Genomic DNA, 14,586 nt, shown 5'->3' on the forward strand with positions numbered 1-14,586 from the left:
TTTATTACTATGACTTAATTATATCAGTTAATTGATTTGATTAGATATTTAAATATTAATATAATTTATTATAATATATATTACTTAATTAATTTTACTACATTAATTGTAATTTATTATATTAGTTAATTAATTTATTCATTTATAAAGTCTGAAATAAAATAAATAATTTGTTGTTTATTCTAATTGAATTTATTAAATTTAATTATACATTATATACGAATTTATAATAATTTATAAATTACTCTAATTTATAATATTCAATAAAATAATTTGTAAATCACTTTATATTATATATGTTTTAATGTGTTAATTAAATATTATATACGCACAGAAAAATAAATACAAAAGAGGATTTATATAATATTGATAATATTATATTAGCACGGTAATTTTTTTTGTTTTGATATCATATAGTATTGATAATGATAATATTATTATATAGTATTATATAAACTTTCTAATATTAGTATAGAAATTGAAAAATTATTCCTTATGACAATTATTTTTAGTGGAATAGTGTGTCCCTTATATAGTATTGATAATTGTTGCTTAATTTAAAGTAATTATATGTTGGTATCTTAAATTTATTTTTTAATAGTGACCTAAATAGATAAATTTAATTGAATTGAATGATTATATAAAATATTTTATATTATTAATATACTAAAATTAAATTCATTTTTAGGTACAGAATTTTATAGGTAAATTTTATATAAAATTTAGTTATTTTTTATTTTTTTATTTATTTTATCTATATTACTTTATTTAATTTTAAGTATCGTCATATTTACAATTACCGCCAGTATGATATTTTATAAAATATGAAAATCAATTTTTTTTATAATTTAAATATCAATGTTTGAGTTAATTTTAATTTAACTTTTTTAAATTAATGTTATCTTTCATTTAGATCATAATTAATTTGAAATACAAAAATACTAATATATTTACTGTCTCTTTAAATAATAATAACTTTAATTTATTTACTGTCTTTTTTTCTTTTATATTTTGTTTAGAAAATATAATATATGGATTAGGATGAAGTTAAAAAATACTCTATGTGATGCATGTTTGGCACTAATAAATTCATATGAAATAGAAAATAAGAAAACAGAAAGTTAAAGAATACTGAGTTGAATGGTGTAAACAGATTCATTGAAGTCAAGTGTCCGTGGGTTCTCATGTCTCATCTCATTTTTTAAAGTTCAAACACATTTTAAATGTATGAATTTTAATTATATTTGTTTTTTCCCTTTTCAATAAATATTACAATCTCTTCCTATTTTTGCTATAGGCTTGTCTTTTATTTAAAAAAACACACAAAAAATGTAAAAAGAAAAATCAAAGAAATTAAAATTGTTATTATATTTTTAAAAATTAAATGCTCTTTTAATTAAATATCTATGTAATTCTTATATAGATATATAAATTGTATTTTAATATATTGAGTGGTAAATAAAAAAATATATAATAGATAAGCTAAAATAACGAATAATGAGATATCTATCTATTCTATTTACTCTATTATATAAAAATTGAATTCTTGCACTTAATGATAAAGTTGACATGGCATGTTTCTTAGAATGTTTCTTGATTTATTTCTTTTAACTCATTAAATACAATTAATTACGGTGGATTAATTATATCAACTAATTGAGATATTTAAGTATCACACAATTTAATATTATGTATATCAATTAATTGAATATATTTGTTAGAGTATAATTAGGATCAATTAGATCAATTAGCATTATTTAACATATCTAAATATTTATTATAGGATATTACGTCTTTATTATTTCAATTATCTTAGCACCTATAAATACCCTTCTATATTGTATCATTTTACACCACTTGAATACACACAAACCTTTTCTCTACTGCTTTCTCTTACCCTTTCTAATAATAATAAGTACAATTTAATTTAGTTAGAAGTTCATTATTTTATAGTCTTCTATAAAATAATCTTTTTATCACTTTGGATATTTTAATTCTTTTTTCTTTTTTTTCTCTTTACATGTAATTTTGTTGTGCATTAACTTTGTTTATTTAATGATGAAATATACTCAAGTTAATTCTATCATATAATAGTTTATTTTTCTCCTATGTATTTTGAGTTGTATAGTTACTATTGATCTTACTGTTTTCGATCTTGCTGCTTTTGTTTTCTTTAATTGTTCTTTATTTTTTTATGACTTGATAATTAAAAAAAAGGCAAAGAACAGAAAAAAAGATGGCCAAAGACGAAGGTTAGAAGCTTAAAGCAGCAACATCATTCCTCAACATTATTATTAATATGAACTTTATTATTTCTTTTCTAACATTCTTTAATACAAGCTTCGTTTCTTTTTCTTAATTATTATTAATACTTTTATTCTTTTCTTCTCTAATTATAAATCTCCTTATAATAATTTTTTGATCGGATATTTTTTTGGTCTAATAAATTTTTTTCTCTATTTTTTGTCAAAATTAATTTATATTAGAAAAAAAAAGATAAAAGTAAATTTTAAGATTCAAATTTAAATAAGATGTGCAAAGAATAATTAATGAATTCATTTGGTCGATTTAAACACTTTGTATTATTGTCATTGAAAATTTTAAACACTATTATAAAATTCTAAATATTTTTATTTTATTGTTCTTAAATTATGTATTATACCGTATATTTGAAGAGTTTCATCTTTTTAAAAATAAAGTGTTACATTATATACTTTTTTAGATACAATAAATGAATAATAAAGTTAAAGTGAGTAACAAAATTGATTATATAATAAGATACAAATTTTTAGAATTTCTAGCACAATTAACAAATTTTTAGCTTCAAAATAAATGTTTACTCTATTTTTTATCTTTTATTTGATTTTTTATAATTTTTCTTGATTTTTTTAATTAATTATAATTGTAATAACTCATCATAAATTTGTATTTTGTAAAAAATATTTATCAATCATAAAACACAGAAGACTTAACCAAAAAATTTAAAAAATATTGATTAATCATAAAATAAAAAATTATGAATTGTGCTTTAATTATGTTATAAAATATAAATATGGATTATTTAAAATTAGTTTTTTACCATTAATGTTAACTTCAATCATAATAAGGTAAAAAGTAAAAATTGTATATAATAATTTAATTTTATTATTTATACTACTAAAATTATTCTTTAATGTATTATATCCTATTTATTTTTATTCATTGATAGTCTTTAGTTCTCTATTTTTAATAAAAATTTGAATTGATTAAATATATTATTTTTTAATTAGTAATATAATTATTGTGATATTTACTTTGTTGAGTAATATTTTCTTAATTTATTTAATCTAATTAATCATCTCTTTCTTATTTTATGCTAATTTAACTAATTAAAGTTAATAAATTTCAGTTATTTTAATTCTTGTAATTTTTTATTATAATAATGTATTTCTATTAATGTATTAATATAATTTTAATATTTATATGTCATTAATAATAATATTCTCATTTTAAACTGATGTTTTATTCCCAATATATATATATATATGTCTAATTGTAAAAAATTTACTATTTTTTATATGATTAGATTAGATATATTTATATTCAATTTATTTAATTATGTAATTAAAATTAATTATATTAAAAGATTATATTAAGATTATGGTAGATTAATTATATTATTATTCATTAATTATATTAAAAGATTAAGATTATGATAGATTATTATTATTATTTTATTATTTTTTATTTTTTTATATTAATTTAGATATTTAGCTTCTTTTTATTATCATTTTTTATTCTCTTATGCTATGTGTTTATTCCCATAAATCTTGCTAAATTAAATAAAGTACTGTATATCTTCTTTTTATTCTTCTTTTATATACACATAAAATTTATTAAATTATTTCTCTTCCATCTAATAATTTTGTTTCTCTTCTATTTATATTTCTTTTCTTTAATATTTTATTAGTTCTTATTTTTCTAAATTTTATTTTAATTTATGTATTTGTTCTTACTATACCTAATTTTTTTTATTTATGTGTAATATACATTCTTATATATGTTATAGAAATATGATTTGATTCCATTAACTTGCCAAAATTTTTTGAAAAATCTAAAGCTAAAGCACAAAAATATATTTATAGATATTTTACTTTATTTTTTTAATAACTAAAAAATATAATATTTTTTGTCATATTTGTTGGAATTCTAAGTTAAATATGAATATTAATTTTTGAAATAGAATAAATATATTTTAAATTTTTTGCATCTAAAAATAATATTCTATCAATATTAGAATTATTTAGATGGATAAGTAATAATGAATATAGAATTATTTAGGATGGATAGAACTAAGTACATCTTTTTATTGAAAATACGAATTTAAAAATATTATATTCAATTCTCAATAATCAATCTCTTATTAAATGAAATAGTTTTAGGTGTATAATTTTTGTAAAAATTTAATTAATTTAAGATACTTATTATCGTTGATTAAAAAAGTAACTTAAAATGACAATTTACTATTTCTATACTCTTAAAATATTATTTATTTATTTTTCTAGCATTCTTTATCATCTAATAATCACATTAATATAATTTAATTTAATAAAATTATTTATTATCATTTGATTGAATAAAATTTTTATTTTAACTAAAACTTTTAGGATTTCTCAACCTCAAGATCATCCATGTTAAATCATTAAAAAATATAACTAAGAGCGCAGAAGCGTTTCTTCATTCGAGAGTATGATTGAGATCAGAGAGCTTGGCTCTTGTGGTTCTTTGATCTTCGTCAACAAAAACCTTCTGTATTTTTGATAGGGATGAATCACAATTTTACTGTGGGAAAAGAATTACGAAGGCGAGTTTGATGAGTTGGAGACCAAAATTCTAAAGTCATTATTTATATTTGAGTGTGACACTCATTAAACCCTAAAACTAAAATAAAATAGTATCTATGATTTTAATCTCATTTATCCAAATTAAAAGTAATAATGACTTATTTAATTTAACATTTATGACAACAAATGACATCACTATCATATAAGTCATTTAATGTGAAATTACTTAATTTACGATTATAATTAATATATGTATTATTCATAAATATATTAAGAAATAATAATTTTCTAACAATTTTTTATTTGGGTTATAAATATATATTTTTCTAACCTCTTATAAATTTTACGCATAAATCTGAATGTTATTTCTCTTATTACTTTAATAATCTAGTCTATCTCATATATTAGTTATGAAATTACCGAAACTTTAATCACATTAGTGTCACAACAAAACTACGATGATCCCATACTAAAATACTCAACCACATAGATCAAATTTGGATGAGAAAATTTAAAAATTACATGCAAAAATGATCTCATGCATGTCTATTTTTAACTTGAATAAAAATTCTATTTTATTCGGTGACAGACTCAGATGAAACTGCAACGGCAACGTCCAGGCTCAAAGTAAAGGCGACTAAGTGATGAGTCTGTGGAAGAAGAAGAGAAGAACTTAACAGACTCACAATGAGAGAGAGAAAGAGAGAGAGAGAGAGAGAAAAAGAGGGAAATTTACCTAGAGAAAAGAAACTCGGCAGGAGAATGGTGGCAACGGGCTCAACAACGACGGTAACGGAATGAGCAGCGATGATGACATAAGGTGTGAACAATGATGGACCCAGAAAAATTTAGTAATGTGGATAAAAATATAATAAAGTTTAGGTATAGATATTTTTTTTGCTTCCCACGATATTCAACAAGTTAAGGACTAATCTGTCATGAATTTGAATTCCATTTAAGAATCTACAATTGGTCGGCAACGAGTTGCTATACATACGAGACAGAATTTGAACTTTCAATACTTACTTAAGCGGACGACTTAGTTGATCACTTGATCAATCTAAATTGGTTTAGATATATTCAAAATTTGAAATTAAAACTATCTAATACATATTGATAAGAACTAGAAACATACACACAATTAATATTATAATATTTAAAATAATAAAATATAATTTTATACACATAGTATAATATTTAAAATAACAAAAAAATATTTATAAAGACTTTTTTTATTTTTAACATGATTAAATATTATTTTTTATATATATATTTTTAAACAATTATTTTGCTTAATTGTCAATTCTACTTATTATAATTTTTATAGTATAAATAAATTTTTTAACCAAAATAATTACAGTATATTAATATATAGATAATATATTTTTTATCTTAAACAATTTTTAAAAAACCACTAATAATTTAAATTGTATTTAATTAGAAAACTAAGTTTTAATTTAATTATTAATTAATTAACTAATATAATATAATTAATTATTACTAATTTTTTAGTGTATTTATTTATTTTTCATACTAAATCAAATTTAACAATATAATAATTATTAATCGTTAAGTTTAACAAAATATTTTTTAGCATAAAATACAAAAGAACTATTTATATTTTATTTTGAGACAAATATAATATAATAAGTGGTATATATGTATATAAGTATTACTTTTTTAAAAAAAATTGTGGGGGCAAATGCCCCTTCTATATTAAACATGGGTCCGTCTCTAGCTGTGAAGGAAGATAGGAGTTATGAATAGGTAAGCGGCGATGGACTCAGCAACATGACAGGAGCTATGCGATTTTTTTGTGAAGAAGTCGAGAAGAAGAAGATTTTAGGTGAGGGTGACTGAGTTTATCTAGCATGGCTATAGAGTATAGACCGAAGCTATGAATCATGTGTGATGTGAGGCAAATCTTAATTCCTAAAAAGTGTTTATATGTATATATTTGGGGCGGGTACACCCTAAACTTGACCATACCCTGTCAGCCTGTCTTGAACAAAATCTGCCCCGACTCGGGTCAAGTTATTACCCTTTTCATCCAGGTATGGACGGGTCAGGTACCCGTGTATTCGAAAACTCCTACCAAGTCTAACCACGTATTGATACTCAATTTATTAAGGGTTTATCGCTAGCCAATGAATTGCTATATACACAAGGCGAGATTCTAACTCATAATAGTTCTTTAAGCGGACGAGTGAGATGATCACTTAACAAATTCAAATTGATTAAGACAAATACTAATTATTTTTAATATTTTAATATTAAAAATTTTGAGAATTAAATTTTAATTATAAATTTATAAAATATTTATAATAATAATTACTATATATATTATTTAATTTTTTAATAAAATTTTTAAAATAATTTTATGCATTATCCCGTATAAAGTACGGGAACATACACTAGTTGAATCTAATAAGAGAACAACTGCTGCTAAGCTACAAGTGGAAGCTTTGACTTGATAGTTATTAATTACTATGGATAAGAACAAAATTCCTCACAATTTAACCATGGGTTCGTTAAAAGACGAAAGAAACCCTAATTGGAAATGTACTCACATCAATTTAGTAAACCAGTTGGTAGAAGAGTATAAGAATAATGTGCAAGACATAGAAGTTACCGATGCTGATGGAAACACTGCGTTCTGTATGGCTGCCATTTCAGGCAATGTTGAAATTGCCAAGATTCTATTCCAAGAATCCAAGAATAACGGTATACTTCCAATTCAGTGTGTGGTTTAAGGCGCCACATCAACATCATCTTTGCTTTTTGCCATTTCAATTCCCATAAAAATTGCATATTTATTTTTAGTTTTAGGGTCGGTTTGAATTAATTTTGAAACAAATATTTATTTGTTTCTTTTTTTTGAATTAACAAAAAATATTTTATATTTGAATAAATTTTTTAAAAAGAGTATTTAAATATTAGAGTATTTACCCATTTTGATCTCTAAAAAATTTCGAAACTCTAACGGGAACAAAATGGTCCCTAACATCCAGGCACAGATCCACTCTGATTTGATAATTTTAAACAAAAAAATTATATATATACCCCATTTTAAATTTTAAATGACTCACTATAAATAAACTAAGCCCAATTATTAAAGCCCTAAACTCATTTTATCTTTCTATTATTTTGACTATTAGTTAACCTAATTAAATTTAGTCTTCTTCTATTTTCAAATTCCAGTCGTCACTCATTTATTCTCTTAAACCCTTTTCTTAGTTTCATATTTTCAATCTTCTTTTTCTATTTTTTATCTAGTGGTCATCTTCGCTTCATCAAAAGGTAAATTTTAAATTCTTTATTTTGTTTTATATAGCTCTCTATGACTCTATCTATCTTTCAATTTTATTGTTTCTCTTTTTGATATTTTCAAATACAAATTTTAATTCAAATAATTATAATTTAGGTATTAATTTATTTTTTATTCTCTTCATAAATTTATATATTTTATTTTATTCTCAATTTAGTGATTCTTATTATTTATTTGTTTATCTTTCATTCTATTCTATTATATGTAATTATGTTGCATATAAATTTTTAAAGTAAATTGATCAATTTACTAATTTAAAATATATATTTTTTATTTTTTAGAAATAATAATGAAAAAATATTTCAAAAGAAAGCTACCACTAGAATCTGAAGTCACTCTATTAGTCTTTTCTTCTAATAAAAAGAAGTTCTTAGAATTGAAGCGAAAAAAGTTAGCGGCTAATGTAATTTTTTTTTTGTATTCGAATAATGAATATGCATTTTTATAATTTTAAATTTAAATTAATATATCTTTTGATAGTAATGTGTATTATTTTTGCCCCCCAACATAAATTTTCTGGGTCCGTCACTGCTAACACCCTATGTTCGGAAATGACGCCGTTCTCCCCCAATTTCTATCGTATCTTGCATAACCTTAACATTCATACTCTACTTCTTCATCTTCACAATCTTCTTTTGCATCTTCTCCTTCATCCTCTTCAACTCCAAGATCAAGTCATGGTGTAATTGTCGCATGTGTCGCACCTATCTCAACATGTCATAGACCATACACTTTCCAAATCCCTGTGACTAGTACACCCACCTCCTCCGCACTTCACCTACCAGAAGCATCCACTTCCACGTCCTCGAGAACAGTATCACCTCTATGTCCTCGATAATAGCATCAACTTCAACCCTAATAATGTCCACCACATCCTCCATACCAAGTTCCATAACTACCCAAAGGACACATATTTCTCCACTCTCTAGCACGCAATATAGATTGTTGGACATTAGGACATCATGAGAATATTCTCTTTCGACATCATATGCAAATTCTCATTTAGAATGGATCTTGAGTGCTTCATTCCTTCTTTCCCAGAGTCCAAGCTGGCAGACAGTTTGACATCGTATCCAAGCTATCAGTATAGCGAGTAATGTCGCTGTTGCCACTCATATGGAAACTGAAACAATTACTGAACATTGGTTCGGTGAAGAAGATGAAGTGATCAAAGTGGTGGATAATGTGGCCATGGAGATGATGGGGCAGAGGAGGAGAGAGATGGCAACGATGATGACGGGTCTTAAGAAATCGAACTTGCTCTCTAGATTCATGGGATCAATCGAAGACGACAAGTACTTGAGAGACATAGTCACTAATTTCCTGAGTATGAATTGGTTGAGAACAAGTTGAGAATTTTTCTTCTTGTACATTGAAGTTGCAGAGTATGCATTGTGTAGTTTGAAGTTGCAGTGCTAGACTATTCGGATTATGCGAGATATGATGAAAATTGGGGGAGAATAGTATCGTTTCCAATAGAGGGGGTTAGAGACCATTTTGTCCTCTATTAGAGTTGTCAGGTCAGGGACCATTTTGTCCTCCATTAGAGTTGATGGAGCAAAGGACCTAAGTGACTAACAGAGTTAATTGTTAAAGTGAACTACCAACCCGGCCCCTGCCCATTTTGTAGAATAACAAAGCAATCCCTGATGAATAAAGTAATCCACTTCGGTCCCTGTCTCATACTTCCGTGACACAAGGCGGTCCCTATAGGTGAATCTTCGGTAACTACGAACAGAAAACACTAAGCTGTCACGGTGAGCGTGTGTTAGCTTGCTGATGTGGATGAATGCTGCAGAAGTGGACACCTCAAATGGTCAAGGAGTTAATTGTCCCCATCCACATCAACCAAAACGACCTCCCTCTACCATCTTCGCTCAACTGCTACGCCAGAATGGAGGAACCGCCACCACCGCCCACCTCCACCATCCCCAACGCCCGCATCCGGAGCTACTGGCGGTGGAGTAAGCAAGAATTTTTTCTGGAGCCCTCATTCCAGAGCTTCACCACCTACCGGGCCGCCCTTGCCTCCGCGTGCCCCCGTCTAAGGGATCGCCTCCTCAGCCGCTCCTTTGACAACAACGAGCTCAACGTCCTCCCTCATGCTAGCGAGAATCCCATGCGTCGTTGCCTCACCGCCTGGGACCTCACCTGGCTCGCTTTCAGCTCCGTCGTCGGCCCCAGAATCTTCGTAATCACCGGCCAGGAGGCCCGCACCGACATCGGTCCCGCCATCATTCTCGCCTACGCCATCTCTGGTTGCTCCGCCCTCCTCTCCTCCCTCTACTACACCGAGTTCGCAGTCGACGTTCCTGTCGCCGGCGGCTCTTTCTCCTTCCTCCGCATCGAGCTTGGTGACTTCATTGCCTTCCTTGCCGCCGGAAACATCCTCCTCGAGGCTGTTGTAGGCGTTGCCGGCCTCGGCCGTTCATGGTCCTCTTATTTTGCCAGTATGATCATGAACGGTCCGAATTTCTTCTGGATCCGGGTGAATTTCTTCCAAGAATGATTCAACATGCTGGATCCAATTGCTGTTGTCGTTCTTTTTATTTGCAATGACCAGCACTAGGAATACCTCAATCTTGAATTGGCTAAGCTCCATTGCCACTACACTTGTTATTGTGTTCATCATCGTAGTTGGATTTGTTCACGGTAAAGCCTCAAACCTAACGCGATTCTTCCCTATGGGATGAAGGGAGTGTTCAATGCTGCTACGGTTGTGCATTGGTCTTATACAGGCTTCGACATGGTGGCAACTATGGTTGAGGAAACCAAGAACCCTGCCAGGGATATACCCATTGGTTTGGTTGGTTCCATGTTGATGATCACTGTTAATTCCTTCCCTTAAAACGACCACGTTTTTGGTTGACGTGGATGGAGACAATTAACCCGGTCCCCTAACCATTTGAGGTGTCCACGTTTGCAGCATTCATCCACATCAGCAAGCTAACACATGCTCACCTTGACAGCTCAGCATTTTTCGTTCGTAGTTATCGAAGATTCACCTATAGGGACCGTCTTGTGCCACGAAAAGTATAGATCAGGGACTGAAGTGGATTGCTTTATTTGTCAGGGGTTACTTTGTTATTCTGCGAAATGGACAGGAGTCGAGTTGGTAGTTCACTCTAATTGTTAAGGATCAATTAAGTAATTAATTTTAGTTGGAGACTAAAATATCTGGTCCGAAATTTTTTAAAAACCAAAATAGATAAATACTCTAAATATTAAAAATATCTCTTTTAATTTTTTTAAAACAAAATATTGTTAGTTTTCAAAATAAATAAATAATTTATTTTAATAAAATTATTTTTTTAAATACATCTAAATATATTTAAAATTTAATAAAAATATTTTATTTTTTATAAAAATATTTTTTACTTAAATAAATCAATCCAAACTAATAGTTAATTGATCAATCATTATTATCTGCAAACAAAAAATAAAAAAATAATTATTAAATTAATAATTAAATATTTATATATATTATTTAATTTATTTTTAACGTATATTTTATATTTTAATATATAAATGATTAATTTTTTAATGCACACATAATTTCATCATTCTTACTTTAGCATGTAACTCTAGTTAAATAGTAATAACTAATAATTGACTAATGATTGAGACTAGATCTTCTGTACAATACGTCAATACCATTTTAAAAAATTTAATTTTCATACATTTATAATATAAAATAATTTTATACAAATATCTAATTGTATATTATTATATTATTAAAAATAACTTATTTTTAAATTCATTACTTAAAAATTAATCAAAATGTTTAAATAAATAATTGTATATAATTTTTAAATTTATCAAAATTAAGCTTTTTTAAAATCAAAATCAATACTTTTAAAATTATAAAAGATAAAGTAAGTTTCACCTTTTAAAAATTGAACTCAATCCATACTTAATTTAATTTAAATCCATTCAAAGTAAATCACTAAAAATATCTCTAAATTATCAAGTTATCGATAAAATATTTTTAAATTTATTAACAATAAAAATATTCTTATATTTTAAGATACGACAACTTAATAATTCGTTTTTTTTTTCTTTGTAGTTTACTTATCCCTCTAATATTTGTGTCGAGGTAAGCATCAAAGTAGTCCCTGAAGTTACCCTCGAGTCTCAAAGTAATTCCTGAAGTTAAAAATTAGTCGTAATCGTCCCTGAAGTTGATCTCCGGTACTCATAGTGGTCCTCCCGATGAATTTCGTCCAGCTGGCGCAACCGGAAAGCTGACCTGGCGTCGTTGGTGACACGTTAACAGCGCAACGGCTAGCTGACGTGGCGCAGTAAACATTTTGGACTCAATTTGGTCCCTAATTTTAGGTTAAAAACCCTAACCCCCAATTGACTCTCTTCTCCTTTCTTCTCCATGGCACACGCTGTTCTCCTATACTCTCCGTCGCACCAGATGTGAGTTTTCAGTGTCTTCTTCATCTTCGAAAACCACACGTTATGGCTAGCGCTAGCAATGCAGCTAGGAGCTCCAATAACCCACGATCATTTGGAAGCATAATGAGGACACATTTGTATGATATATCTATGAATGTTACAATCTGAAAGTTTCACCTTTTTCCACAAATTTCTTCTCCTCCCATATAACAGTGTAGATAGTACCCCAAGGACAGCACCAGAATACTCAGACAGTATTGCTCTGAATTAGTAAGAAAGAGAATAACTATGTTAAGTTCATAAATAAAAAATAAAAAATCTGATTTCAAGCATCACTCAACATGCGCAATACTAATATAATGAAGAAATAACTATATAATGATGGCAGCTGACAACAATGGGTCAATGACAAACTGTAAATTAGTTATCAGGGTTCTATGCGAATGAATTTCATTCAAGATGTTGCATGAGTAAAAAGACATAGTTAAAGACTAATAATATGGCACACTAATCTTACAAACTAAAATTTTCTACAAGCATACTAAAACCAATCTGGTCCACATGATCTCAATCCCTTTCCCCACAAGACAAAATACAGTGCTATTATAGCACCATTTATTATGGATGGCACAACCTGAAAAACAAATGGTACTAGTCAAGGACTATTCATATCACTAAAACCTTTGGATATGAATGTATTGGTTTGTATATAGCACTTTGCCCTAAGATGAAAACAGTTAAATTTACCTGTGTATTAGAAAGTGACTTGCCCTTCCAAGACTTTTGCAAAATCAAAAAGAGGATTGCTGCAGGAGCTATGCAGGCAAACAAGAAAAGAACAACCGAAGCTCCACTTTGGGTTAAATAGCGATACATGGAGTATATCGACCATATCCTCATGAAATTTGCAGTAACATGAATAATTTGCAATGCTGTTTGTCTACAAACGGAAGATTATCATCAGCACGCTAAGAACAAACCCAGTCACTAATCAGTATGGGATAGTAGAATGTCACGAGACTCAGAAATTCCTGAGTACAATAAAGCTTTTCCCTACTGCACCACATCAACTACATAAATCAAACAATATCTTTGTATCTTACCAGAAACCATATCCACAAACACTGAAACACACCATCTAAATCCAAGCTCTTCTTACTAATTTTGTCTACAAGTTAGAAACGCCCATTTTTAAATATTTTCCTACCAAACATCCAATATAATCTTCTTAATCCAGCATCCACTATCTTGTTCTCCCAAGACCAGACCACCCAAGACTTTTTTATATTATCATTATTATCTTGTCTACTGTGTCAATGTGTCACAGTAACATACTAGCACTGAGCCAACTACAAACACAAATCAAACTAATCTAGTACATATTAGACAACATGGTAAGGTAGGAATAATCATCATAAAAAGTTTGAACCAGTGGCTACAACCGAGTTCTTAAAACAACTGAAACATTAAGATAACGACTACAATCAAATGCTAAAACATTGGCGCACTAAAAAACACCATAAAGCAGAAATCTCCTATTCCATTGTCACAGGATAAAACCCAATAATAATAAATATTGCCACAAATTAGAAATAACCGTTTCATAATGTGCATATCCAAAAGCAAAATATTAGAGAAATGGGGAGAATTTTAGGTTTTTCTCTTGAGATACAATTTTACCTTAGAGGTTGAGGAGGAGAGCCTCGATCCGCCGGGAATTTGTTCGGGGACATCATCGTTTACGGAATCCAATAGACGCAGAGAAAGATGACGATCGAAGGGAGAAATGAAGAGTGAAGAGTGTGACGGAGAGTAGAGGAGAACAACGTGTGCGATGGAGAAGAAAGGAGAAGAGAGTCAATTGGGAGTTAGGGTTTTTAACCTAAAATTAGGGACCAAATTGAGTCCAAAATGTTTACTGCGCCACGTCAGCTAGCCGTTGCGCTGCTAACGTGTCACCAACGACGCCAGGTCAGCTTTCCAGTTACGCCAGCTGGACAAAATTCACCGGAAGGACCACTATAAGTACCG

The 14,586-nt window shown here is 28.2% G+C and overlaps 2 pseudogenes; one reads left to right on the forward strand and one right to left on the reverse strand.

The window, feature by feature from the left end:
* The first annotated feature begins 10,045 nt into the window (after positions 1-10,045).
* LOC107616206 (cationic amino acid transporter 8, vacuolar pseudogene) lies at positions 10,046-10,999 on the forward strand (annotated as a pseudogene).
* A 564-nt stretch (positions 11,000-11,563) lies between these two features.
* Positions 11,564-14,354, reverse strand: LOC107616205 (uncharacterized; annotated as a pseudogene).
* Positions 14,355-14,586: the final 232 nt, after the last annotated feature.

The sequence above is a fragment of the Arachis ipaensis genome, chromosome B9 (genome assembly GCF_059453495.1).
Source record: "Arachis ipaensis isolate K30076 ecotype BB chromosome B9, ASM5945349v1, whole genome shotgun sequence".
NCBI lineage: Eukaryota > Viridiplantae > Streptophyta > Magnoliopsida > Fabales > Fabaceae > Arachis > Arachis ipaensis.